The sequence below is a fragment of the Saimiri boliviensis genome, chromosome 1 (assembly GCF_048565385.1).
Source record: "Saimiri boliviensis isolate mSaiBol1 chromosome 1, mSaiBol1.pri, whole genome shotgun sequence".
NCBI classification, from domain to species: domain Eukaryota; kingdom Metazoa; phylum Chordata; class Mammalia; order Primates; family Cebidae; genus Saimiri; species Saimiri boliviensis.
In genome coordinates, this window is record NC_133449.1 from 197,859,815 (window position 1) to 197,873,346 (window position 13,532).

General features: G+C 39.6%; 1 protein-coding gene and 1 non-coding gene across 4 annotated transcripts in view; both read left to right on the forward strand.

Annotated features, from left to right (window-relative positions):
• Positions 1-13,532, forward strand: part of EPB41L4A (erythrocyte membrane protein band 4.1 like 4A) — a 261,977-nt gene that overhangs the window by 45,674 nt on the left and 202,771 nt on the right. The gene's annotated exons all lie outside the window — the stretch shown is intronic.
• On the forward strand, positions 1,132-1,238 carry LOC120365630 (U6 spliceosomal RNA). The gene has a single exon (XR_005580519.1). It is a non-coding gene; the product is annotated as a U6 spliceosomal RNA (small nuclear RNA).

The window sequence follows — 13,532 nt, forward strand, 5'->3', positions numbered from 1 at the left end:
TAAAGGCCAACATTTTTACCTTCTACTTTGTCTTATCAGAAATCCTCGCACTGATCATTTTGAAATCCGATGGTTTTCAAATAAAGTTTCAGGAGAAAACCTTAAGACAAACTCAAGTTGAGGGGCGTCTCTCAATCCAGTACTTCTCAAAACCGTCAAGGTCATCAAACTTAAGGGAAGTGTAAGAAAATGTCACAGATCCGAGGAGGTTAAGGAAATGTGATGATGAAATATGATATGATACCCTAGATTGGGTCTTGGAAAATGGGAGAAAACTAGTGAAATCTGAATAAAATTTGGAGGTCACTTAATAGTAATGTACCGATATTGGTTCCTTAGTTGTAACAAATGTACTGTGGTAATGTGAGACGTTAATAGAGGAGACAGGGTGCCAGATATATAGGAACTCTGTATTATCTCTGCAACTTTTCTGCAAGTCTAAAACTATTCTAAAAACAAAAAGTTGATTTTAAAAAGTCAGTCTTCATTGTCTAGGGGTGTTGATATTAGATAAGAAATACTTTTTGAAAACATTTACATACTTTTTTCCTATGCCCAGTATTTGAGGAAGAGATAAAAAGTGAATTAAAATATTCATGAAAGCTGGGTGTGCCTGGAGACCCAGCTACTCAAGAGGCTGAGGTGAGAGGATCACAGCCAAGGAGTTTGAGGCAGTAGTATGCTATGATCATGCCTGTGAGTAGCCGCTGCACTCCAACCTGGGCAATGTGGCAAGACCCTGTCTCTAAAACAAAACAAAAGAATAAAAATTGATGCTATAATCTGTACATTTTAGGTCTATGAAGATCCCCAGTTGTCTGGAATATTCATAATTCAACAAGCATTTTTTTGGTATCCACTTTATGCCAGGAGCTGAAGTAGGCATTGGAAACACAGCAGTCAAATAAGAAAGGCGAGGTTTTTGGCAACTGAGAAATAGGTATCTTTTACCAATTTTCCTGGATATTTACCTTAATCTTAGATTTATTTTATCTCATCAAATAGTACTGTATGCTCGCATTAGGTAACAAAAGTTCTATGAATATAAAGGTATATGTAATTACTTTTAGAGCTAATATTTATGTTGCATATTTATTTTTCAGTATTTGTTCAATTTAAGAAATGAAGTTAGTGCTCACTTTGGCAGCACATATACTAAAATTGAAATGATGCAGAGAAGATTAGCATGGCTCCCGCGCAAGAATGACACGCAAATTCTTGAAGTGTTTCATGTTTTTAAGGATTCCCTGTTTAATAAATGGTGTTGGGAAAACTGGCTAGCCATGTGCAGAAAGCAGAAACTGGACCCCTTCCTGACACCTTACACTAAAATTAACTCCAGATGGATTAAAGACTTAAACACAAGACCTAACACCATAAAAACCCTAGAAGAAAATCTATGCAAAACCATTCAGGACATAGGCGTAGGCAAGGACTTCATGACCAAAACACCAAAAGCATTGGCAACAAAAGCCAAAATAGGCAAATGGGACCTAATCAGACTCCACAGCTTCTGCACAGCAAAAGAAACAGTCATTAGAGTGAATCGGCAACCAACAGAATAGGAAAAAATTTTTGCAGCCTACCCATCTGACAAAGGGCTAATATCCAGAATCTACAAAGAATTAAAACAGATACACAAGAAAAAAACAAACAAGCCCATTCAAAAGTGGGTGAAGGATATGAACACACACTTTACAAAAGAAGACATACATGAGGCCAACAAACATATGAAAACATACTCATCATCACTGGTCATTAGAGAAATGCAAATCAAAACTACATTGAGATACCATCTCACGCCAGTTAGAATGGCGATCATTAAAAAAATCTGGAGACAACAGATGCTGGAGAGGATGTGGAGAAATAGGAACACTTTTACACTGCTGGTGGGAGTGTAAATTAGTTCAACCATTGTGGAAGATAGTGTGGTGATTCCTCAAGGACCTAGAAATAGAAATTCCATTTGACCCAGCAATCCCATTACTGGGTATATAGCCAAAGGATTATAAATCCTTCTACTATAAGGACATATGCACATGAATGTTCATTGCAGAACAGTTTACGATAGCAAAGACCTGGAACCAAACCAAATGCCCATCGATGATAGACTGGACAGGGAAAATGTGGTACATATACACTGTGGAATATTATGCAGCCATCAAAAACGATGAGTTCGTGTCCTTTGTAGGGACGTGGATGAACCTGGAAACCATCATTCTCAGCAAACTGACACAAGAGCAGAAAATCAAACACCACGTGTTCTCACTCATAGGCAGGTGTTGAACAATGAGAACACATGGACACAGGGAGGGGAGCATCACACACTGGGGTCTGTTGTGGGGAAATAAGAGAGGGACAGTGAGGGGTGGTTAGTTGGGGAGAGATAGCATGGGGAGAAATGCCAGATATAGGTGATGGGGAGGAAGGCAGCAAATCACACTGCCATGTGTGTACCTATGCAACAATCTTGCATGCTCTTCACATGTACCCCAAAACCTAAAATGCAATAAAAAAAATGAGGCTAGATTTAAAGTTTCTTCTTAGAGATCGAAACTATGAACTGGGAAATATTTGTGCTGTAAGTTTATTTGCAGTATTTAGTACAAAAAAGTACTCAAAGTCTGATGAAAGAGTTTTTAGGTGTTTCATTAGGATTTAGAGAAAATCTTGTAAGGAAATCAGATAAACTTTTGGACATTAATTTGATAGGGGAAAAGTGCTTAACTATAGCATGATTTTCTTGTGAGTGAAACACTCATGAAATGAGAGAGCCCCCACCCCCAACGCTGAGTTTCTCAGAATACAAGTCATACTTCAGTGAAAATTGCTCATGTCATGGTGCCTGTCATGTAGGAATTTGGCAGTAATACCAGTATTACTGGCAAGAAATTACTACTCTCAGCAATTCCAGATCAAGGCAATAAAACTGAAATTTAAATATTGTAACTGTAACGTGAATATCAATAAATGTTTTACATATAACAAATATATGCATGAAAATATTGGCGGTTGGGCATGGTGGCTCATGCCTGTAATCCCAGCACTCCAGCACTTTGGGAGGCCGAGGCGGGTCGGATCACCTGAGGTCAGGAGTTCAAGACCATACTGGCCAACATGGTGAAACCTCATCTTTACAAAAATACAAAAATTAGCTGGGCATGATGGCGGGTGCCTGTAATCCCAGCTACTTGGGAGGCTGCGGTGGCAGAATAGGTGGAGGTTGCAGTGACTGAGTTTGTGCCACTGCCCTCCAGCCTAGGGGACAGTGCAAGACTCCATCTTAAAAAAAGAAAAAGAAAATACTGGCACAGGATTGTTACTACCTTTTCTAGAGTTCACTGCCTTTTGAGAAGTACACTTATTTATTATTTTTTGAAAGCTCCATTCTAAAAACTTGCATGAATGGTTTAAGTGTCTGAAGTAGGGAAAACACTAACACACAGTTTTAATACAAACTGCTAAATGTGTGTGCAGCTGTGTTATGTAACTAGTTAATCTTTTTTTTTTTTTTTTTTTGAGATGGAGTTTCGCTCTTGTTACCCAGGCTGGAGTGCAATGGCGCGATCTCGGCTCACCGCAACCTCCGCCTCCTGGGTTCAGGCAATTCTCCTGCCTCAGCCTCCTGAGTAGCTGGGATTACAGGCATGAGCCACCATGCCCAGCTAATTTTTTGTATTTTTAGTAGAGACGGGGTTTCACCATGTTGACCAGGATGGTCTCGATCTCTCGACCTCGTGATCCACCCGCTTCGGCCTCCCAAAGTGCTGGGATTACAGGCTTGAGCCACCGCGCCCGGCCTAGTTAATCTTAAACTGTAAATTTAATATTTAAAAATGTAAACTATCAGAAGCATCAAATTGTTAAGTGTTGGTTTGAGACATTATTACTAAGCTGGGAACTGGTGAGGTGGCTGAGACTGACCCCAAGATTGTGCAGCATCTCACATTGGTGGTGCAGACGCTCCTGCAACATATGTGAGATAAGTTTCAGACCATGTCTGACCAGATCATTGGAAAACTTGATGATACAAATACTCGTATTAATCTTGAGAATAATATCAAAGATCTCCCTTATAACACAGACTGGGGTGGAAGAACTGGAAGGTGAAAACAGGATACCTGCCATCACACCTGGATGGTGTGTGTGTGTGTGTGTGTGTGTGTGTGTGTGTGTAGACAAGGGTCTCACTATTTGCTCCAGGCTGGTTTTAGTGACCCTTCCACCTGAGCCTCTCAAAGTGTTGGGGATGATTTTTTTGTTTTTCATGTCACCAGTCACTATTGTTTGTATTGAAAATATATAATCTGAAATAACTTGTATTTTGTAAGTTACATGGGGAACACAAAGGAATAAAGTTCTTCTGTAACAAAGTTACTGCTCTTATTACTCAGCTGTAAAAGCACTTTTGATCAGACCAGTAGGTGCTGCAGGGTTTAGCTCCTGAATGTCCCACTCACCCTGGGCCTCTCACAAGACCAGCTGAAACTTGTGTACAGGACATTTTCAAGCCTCCCAAGTGGCTAATGGAAATGATACGGCCAACTGCATTGTAAGAAGTCAGAACTTAGGTATGAATTGGCTTGGTTTTCTTAACAAAAAAAAATTCCAGAATAAGGTTTCTGAAATCTCTTTTTAAAAAAAATAATAAATAATAATACATGTAAAGTTACCTGCTACTTTTAGGAAATATTGTAAGCCATTAGATTGGGTTGAGATGAATACTCAGACTTGATATTATTTATATTGCATTTATTTAAACATTTTTTTTAGGATATTAATATAGTTAAGAGAACAGTATTGTTAATGATTACTTTGGGAGCTTTAGTTTGGCACAGAAGTCTTTTATCTGTTGTTCTTCAAGGTTTAATTTTGTGTGGTGTTGACATTAACTGGTACGAAATTGCTATTAATGATAAAGTGAGGTCAGTGTTTTGGTTGACTTTTGAATTAATGCTCTAAGGCTGGGTGTGGTGGCTCATGCCTATAATCCCAGCACTTTGGGAGGCCGAGGTGGGCAGATCACCTAAGGTCAGGAGTTCAAGACCAGCCTGGGAAACATGGTGAAATCCTATCTCTACTAAAAATACAAAAATTAGCTGGACACGGTGGCGTGTGCCTGTAATCTCAGCTACTCAGGAGGCTGAGGCAGCAGAATTGCTTGAACCTGGGAGGTGGAGGTTGTAGTGAGCTGAGATTGTGCCATTGCACTCCCCACTTGGGTGACAGAGTGAGACTCCGTCTCAAAAAAAAAAAAAAATAATGCTTTAAGCTGGCACGGTGGCATGAGCCTGTAGTCCCAACTTGTTGGGAGCCTTCAGGTAGGAGGATTGCTTGAGGCCAGGAATTCAAGGTTGCTGTGTGCTGTGGTTGCACCACTGCACTCCAGCCTGGGTGACAGAGTGAGATCCTGTCTCTGAAAACTAAATAAAATTAATGCTGTGATTGTGTTATATACTTAAAATGGATCCTTCATCTAATGGTAGACTAGCCCATTTGTTTGATATTGCCAGTGAGACCAAGAATTTAAAATCGTTTACATTAATGGCTTGGTTTATCAAGAAGGAAGAAAAAGGCTAATAAGACTTTTTAGAATTAGATTCTCTCATTTTCTCTGATAATTACTTTTAATTTTGTTTTAAACTTGAGACAGGGTCTTGCTTTGTTGCCTAGGCTGAGGGCATGGCTCACTGCAGCTGCCACCTCCAAGCCGTTATTGGTCCTCGTGCTTTAGCCTTCCAAGTAGATGAGACCACAGGTGCACACCACCACATCCAACTAGTTTATTATTAGTTGTAGAGACGGGGTCTTGCTATGTTGCCCAGGCTGGTCTCAAAGTTTTGGACTCAAATGATCCTCTTGCCTTGGCTTCTCAAAGTGCTGGGATTACAGGCATGAGCCGTCATGGCTGGCCTGATAATTTCTTTTACAAATTACTGGATTTCTATTGAATTTGTAGTTGAGATTACAGGCATAAACCACCATGCCTTGCCTGATAATTACTTTTACAAATTATTGAATTTCTATTGAATCTGTAGCCTGGATAAAATAGTTTTTTTAAACAAACAAACAAAAAATGTCCATATCAATGATTGTAGAGTTCTGATGAAAATTTTGTTTTGAAACATGGTATGTTGAGCTGGAAAGTGAAAATACTGTATCATAAGAATAAAGTAATCTATAACTTACCTTTAAAATAAACTCATCAAGACTTTCAAGAATATTTCTTCTATGTATCCTTGAATCTGAAGCAGGAAGTGAGTTGTTTCATATTCTAAAGTCAATCAGCAGTTGTTATCCAACCCTATGAAGCCTAGGGGGAGTATCAGGAAGAAAAAGCTTTTGAAATCAAAAGCTTTGGATAACTGGGTGCCTCTGGCTAGGCAGTTTCTCTCAGTTGGAAAGCAAGCACTGAACTGAAAATTTGTTCTTTACCGTTGTTGGATCACAGACCTGCCAGAGAACCTGGGGAAGAAAACACACTCCTGGATTCTTTTCTAAGACGTGCACATGCACATAGACCTTTCGGGAACAATTTTATTGAAGTAGAATATAAAGTACACATATCTTAAATACATAGCTGAATGAGTTCTTACATATAGATATAGTCGTGTAAATACCGTCCAGATCAAGAGGTGGGACATTTTCCGTACTCCTGGATGTTCCCTTGGGTCCCTTTTCAAACAGCCCCCACCGAGAGGTGAATTGCCATTCTGAGTTGTAGCCCTGTAGGCTAATTTGGCCTATTTTGACATTGTGTAAAAGGAATATTAACAATATATATTCTTTTGTGTCTGTTTTCTTTCACCTAGTATTGCTGTTTGTGATTCTTCTATATTTTTGTCTGTAGCAGAAGTTCTTTTTTTTTTTTAACTTTTATGTGGTAATTTAATGTGTGATGATACTATAATTTATCCATTCTACTGTCGATGGACAGTATTCAGCTGTTACAAATAAAGCTACCCTGAAAATTCTTGTATATATCTTTTGCTGGACATATACACTCATTTCTTTGGTGTGTATACCTAGAAGTGGAATTGCTGTATCCTAGGGTAGGTGTGTGTTTAGCTTTAGAAGGTGCTGACAGCCGTTTTTTAAAGTGGATGTACCAGTTTCACTCTAGCTAACAATCTGTAAGAATTCTAGTTGCTTTACATCTTTGCCATTACTCAGTATTATCTGTCTGTTAAACTTTTAATGTTCTGATGGGTGATGTTTTTTCCATATGATGGAAAGGGAATTAAGAGATTTCCTAATGATCAACCATGGGTTTGTATCAGATCTCAGATTAAGAAATTCACTGTCACTCACTGACAGTGACAGTCTTTATGAAATTATATTCCCCAGTTTTTCCAGAGTTCCATAGGACTAATTAATCTGTAACATAGAAACTAAATTATACAGGTAATCACCATGACCAATCCCTGAAAAGTGTGGAGTATGGGAGAAAAAAATAAATTCATGTGTGTATATGTAATGTATATGTGTAAGTTCACAGTTGGATACACACAGTGAGGACAAATCATTACCTCTTCCTTGGTGGAAAGGATCCAATATAAACAGTCAGCCGCCAAGTGGCTGTCTGATCTTCCGGGGGAGTGTTGCCATCTTGGACTGAGGGTTGGCTTCTGCTGTTGGCAGGTTAGGCACTCATTGTTGGCAAAGGCGAGGTTAGCTTTCATGAGGAGAAATCCTTTGCTGAGTCCATATATAGCCTCCACTCTTGCCACTGTGACTGATGAAAAAGGATAACTTTTCCACAGCCTTGTAATTTTTTCCACCTGGTTATTGACAGGCCCATCTGTAGTGGCTACCTTTGGTATACATTTACAAGGGGCAGAAAGAGTTTTTACACACTGCTCATTCTCAGAGGTCCATCCACACAGCTCTCTCCTAGGTGTTCCTGTGTGATGATGAACCCTCTATTCCTATGTTCTTTTCTTCCACGTCCTTAAGCACCACCCACATTGAATGTTACTCTTTACCTATGATTCCGTGTAGAGCCATAATTCTGGCCATTTCTCAGTGTAGGTAAAGGGGACAAACAAATGTACTAGTCACAACTCTGTTGGGATGATTAACATTTCAAGGATGCTCATTATTTGAGATGTCATGCTGTAGAAGTCCATTTTCCTTGGTGCCAGTCATTATACAAACCTTTTCTAAACGAGGTCCAAGTTTCCTTTCTAGGCAGCTGGCCTTAAGGAAATCTTTGTGAAGCCATAGGTGTGGTTTTATAATAGGAGTAGGGCTTAGAGATGCCTGAGATATAACTGCTCATGCAGTTTCTTGTGCCTCGTACATTTGCTTAAGCCCAGTCTCTTTATACCATTGCCTTTTGATAGAATGCTTCTGTAAAGGCCCAACCTTCTAGCTTGGTGGGTCAGGCAACATTCAGATTATTATGGGCAGCTCCAGAACCTGGTTGCAACCTAGGAGCCATTTCTCAAAATGACAGTTGTTATTTCCAGAAAAGGGATATGGCTTTTATTTCAGAATCTCAGAGGTTTGTGCTGTGATTCTCTGAATCGTACTGGATTCAGCTGATTGGATCTGTTGCATCATGAGACCAGTGAGGTAGTAGTTTGTGCTGCAGTCTATCTTTGTTGCAGAACCATCTCTTGCTCTGATCCCCACTCAACACTGGCCGTTTTATAGGTTACCTAGTAAAGGAGTCAGAACAGGATATCTAAGACTGGTGTATATTGTCTTTAAAATGTAAAGCAGCCTGTAAAATATTGTGTCTATTTTATTTTAGTAGTAAGCAGTTCAAGATGCAGCAACTTGTATGTCACTTTGGAGGTGATATTTCAACCTGTTCCAGACCACTGGATATCCAGATATATTGAGGTTGCAGCCCTTGATTTTTCTTTTTCACTATTAGTCTTGCATGTGTCTTACTGAGATATCTATCAGATTTACTACTTCCTTTTCATCAGATGCGGTCAGTACAGTGTAATCAATGCAGTAGACCAACATGATAGTCTGTAGGATGTTAAGATGGTTAAGATCTGTGGAGACTAGATTATGGCAGAGGGGAGAGTTATCACAGCTCTGGGCAAGAATGCAAAAAGGTATTTTTGAGCATTTGAAATAAAAGCAAATGATTTCTTGTGTTTCTTGCATATTAGTAAAGCACTTTCCAGCATAGTATCTTCATATCTGGTGCTCAAAACTAGATTTGCTCTAGAAAAGGTACTTCATTTGGTAAATCAGCCACATCAGGGTCACTGTCTCAATGGATTTGTGATAATCCAGTCACTTTCCAATCTGTCTGCTTTCTGCACAGACTGAAGAGGTAGGTTAAACAGTGATGTAATAGGACTTACCACCCGTAAGTGCCAAGTTTTTTGATGATAGTATTAACCTCCGTGGTTCTCCTATGGATGCACTGTTTCTTTTGGTTTTCCATTGTGGTAGTGGGGGGAAGTTCAGTCTTCTAGTTGGTCATTCCTGTCTGTTGTAATAGCCCGTATTCCATGGTCAGGGAGCCATTGTGGAACTTGTACCAGTGGATTATGTTTACTCCAGTGATATATTCAAAAACTGCAGAATAAACATAGGATGGGTTCACAGACTAACTGGATCCATGACATGCAAGAGGCCAAAGCTTCATGAATCACTTGGCCACAGTAACTTTACTTTGACTAATAGAGGCATTTTAGATCCCTAGGATCAGTTGGACCTTTCTAAAAATAGAAAAGTAAGGATTCTCCAAGAGAATAAAAGCAAATAGAATGTGTATTTGTTATGGCTTTGTTTCCAGCTCTCAGATCTCTCAGAATACCTCTAAGAAGAGCATCCCTGGCGCATCACTGAGGGAGAAGAGGTGAAGGAGTGGAATTTTCCATGGGTGGTGTTCCTTGGTAAAACATAGTTCCTGCAGTTTGTGGTTGTATCAGAAGAAGTGTTGTTTTATACATTCGTAGTGGTCTCAAACTTTGCTTCTAATGAGAAACCGGAAATGAACTCATCATATTGGAAGTTGTGTTCCAACTGTGAAACTCAATTTGTGCTGATAGATAAATACAGTTAGCACTCCAGAAGCCTGTGAACCTCATTTTGAAGTGTGAAACATGCTTGTGGAAAGGAGGTTGTAGGTGTTTTTTTCTCTCATGAGAAGTATCTTTAGTCTGTAAAGAAATTTCATACTTAATTTAAAAAATTATTTTGGTAAAAATCTGAACATAGTGGATTCATCTGAAACTCATGATCTGCATGCACTGCATTGCTTAATTTCAACCGTTTTATTTGCCTAGAGACTATCTTTGAAGTAGCTTTCAGTTTCTAGTAGCTTAGAAGTTCCAAGTAAGTGAGAATACTTTATCACGTATTTTATTTTGCAAGTTAATGAAATAGATTATATTTGGTAGTGACAAATGAAATTTGAATATAAATCTATGTTCATGTCTTTATGTTAAATTTTAGAGAAACAGAACAAAACTGCAACCTAACACATTTGTTGGTCAGATTTTCATCCCTCCTACTTTTTTCTGGTCCTATTTCAATTTTTTCCCTCCTTTCTCCTTTTGCTTGTTTTGGTAACTTTTAGAAAATCAAATAAATACATCTTTCATGTAATTTTTCTTTTTTTTTTTTTTTTGGTCTTTTTTTTTTTTTTCCCTTTTTGTGGAGAACGAGGTCTCGCTGTATTGCTCAGGCAGGTCTCTTACTTGAAGGTAGTATACTGTCATTATAAATGAAATTAGTGCTCTCTGAGACTTATAAAAGATGTAGTTAAAATGCAAATTAAATAGGTTTTCTAGTGGAGTCTTGGCATTTGGTTTGCAAAGACTTCAACATCAATTAAGCCAGGTTTGAACTAGATCAATTGTGAATGATAAAGTATACACTGTTAATATGTGGAGAAATGACTGTTGCTTATGGAATCCAGATTAGAAAATGCCACTTTCATTCTTGAGAGATATTTTCTGGATGATTTTTATAAATGGGGACCTAGATGGCATAGGAAAACACAGAAAAATATGACTGATTACATTTGGAAGCGGGGTAAGGTGGGAATTGTATAAAACTGAATTAAATGATTCCTCCACATCCTTCCTTATCTGACTAAATTTTGACTTTCTCCTGACCACAGAGCTTCCCTCATTTTTCTCTGTCTCTCTGCAGTGTTGCCAGACAGTTGAGTCTGTATTTTCTTGGCTTATCACTATCTTTTCCAGGTTGTTTATTTTTCCCTTATTTATTGCATTATTTTACTTTGTCAATACATTCAGCTTTGCTAATTCTTGACTTCCAAGCCTCACCTCAACATAGATTTAGGCCTTTGGCAAGTCACACTCATTGTTTTCCCCTGTAGCTGTCATAAGCCTTAGCAACTCTGCAACATCCATATAGAATAATGATGAGGAATGTATAGTGAGCTCTTATGTGCTAGACACTATTACAAAGCACTTTTGTATACACATTAATGCTCAGAATAGCCCCTATGGGGTCAGTACTCTTACTATCTTTGTTTTGCAGGTGAGGTTATTTGCTCAAAGTTAGACAATTCAAAGTCAAATCTAGATTTTGAACTCATATAATTTAGCTTCAGAGTCCATGTTCTTTATTATACATGTGGTTTTCAAAGTTGGCTGTATCTGGAAACTTTTTAAAATGCTGATGCCCACAGTCTGCTCCTATGTATATCACTGGGGGCTCCTGAAGACAGGTGTGCATTACCTGATGCCACCTCTCCCAGTGCCCAAACAGAGCTGTGCAGGGGTCTGGAGATGGCCTTGTCCCATCTGTTGTCCCAGGAATATGAATGCACCATCAGGATGCCTCACAAAAGATCCAGCCTGTCTGCTGTCAGCCCCTAAGTATGCTGTTTGGGGACCCTAGGATCCCCCACCCTACCCACCACAACCTGTACCTGTGTATACTATCAGGGCCTGAAGACAGGCCTGCCCCACCTGAAACAGACCTCTCTACTGCCTAAGTATGCCTCTTGGAAACCTAGGGATAACCCTGCCATGTCTACCACTGCTGGCATTTGCACACACCTTCCAAGGGTCTGAAAATGGGCCCACTAAGCCTACTGCCCCCACTCCCACCCCCTACTATCACTGTCACCCATCTGTGCTGCCTGGGGATTGGCCTGCTCAGCTCATCACCACCACTGCTAACCTCAGCACATGCTACCTGGAAGCCAAGTGGTGTTCTACCATCACTACTTCCATTGTCCATGTCATGCATGCTGCCCAGTGCCCTAAGGACCTGCTCGGCCTGCTACTGCCAGCACCTAAGCAAGCTGCCTGAAGGCCCAAGAATCAGCCTACTTGGACTCACTAACACTCGTGCCTGCATATGCCACCCAGGTGTTCAAAAACAGTGATAAAACAGGGATGCTTGGTTCACTGCTGCTACCACTGGGGCCTTAGGACTGGTCCACCTGATATCCTTGTCCCCAGTAAGGCCTTACCATAGTCTTCACTAGTAACAGCCTAAGCCACTGAGGAGTTAGATATTACTGATGCTGATTACTGCTGGAGTAAACATATGGGCACTACACTGCTGTATGTATCCAGAATCAAAGCCAAAGTATACCTTACCTAACCAACACCACAGATACATCTACAGGAAAAAGCCTTCCCTATGAAAGCCAATCCAAAGAATTAGAAGAAAAAACTGTTACTGCAGATGTGCAGATATCAACATAAGAATACAATTAACATAAAAAGCAAGGAAACAGGACCTCTCCAAAGGAACACAAGAATTCTCCACAACAGATTCCTATGAAAAATCTATGAAATGTTTTGAAAAGTATTCAGTGTAGTGATTTTGAAGAAGGTGGGTGAGATAGAACACATAACAATACAAAGGATTTAGCTACTACAACTGTAGCTAATACCGCTACAGAAAACCACCAAACTGTAATAATAAACAGTAAGAAAGGAATTAAAAAAATACACAAAACAGAAAACAACAAAACAACAGGAACAAATGATCACATATTAATAATCTTGAACAGGCATCCCCAAACTACGGCCCACGGGCCGCATGTGGCCCCCTGAGGCCATTTATCCGGCCCCCCGCCGCACTTCAGGAAGGGGCACCTCTTTCATTGGTGGTCAGTGAGAGGAGCACAATATGTGGCAGCCCTCCAACGGTCTGAGGGACAGTGAACTGGCCCCCTGTGTAAAAAGTTTGGGGACGCTTGATCTTGAATATAAACAGATAGATACTCCACTTAAGATAATAGGCTGATTCTTTTATGGCTTCACATATGGTCTATCCTGAACAAAGAAGTCTCAACAAATTTTTAAAAAATGCAATTATATCAAGTATCTTCTTAGACCACAGTGGAATAAAGCCAGAAATCAATAACATGAGGAGCTTTGGAAATGCTACAAATACATGGAAATTGAAGAACATGCTCTTGAGTGGCCATTGGGTCAATGGGGAAATTAAGAAGGAAATTAAAAAATTTCTTCAAACATGACGTACCAAAACCTATGGGTATATAAAAGGCAGTGCTAAGAGGGAAGCTTATAGCAATAAACTCCTGCATCAAAAAAGTAGAAATA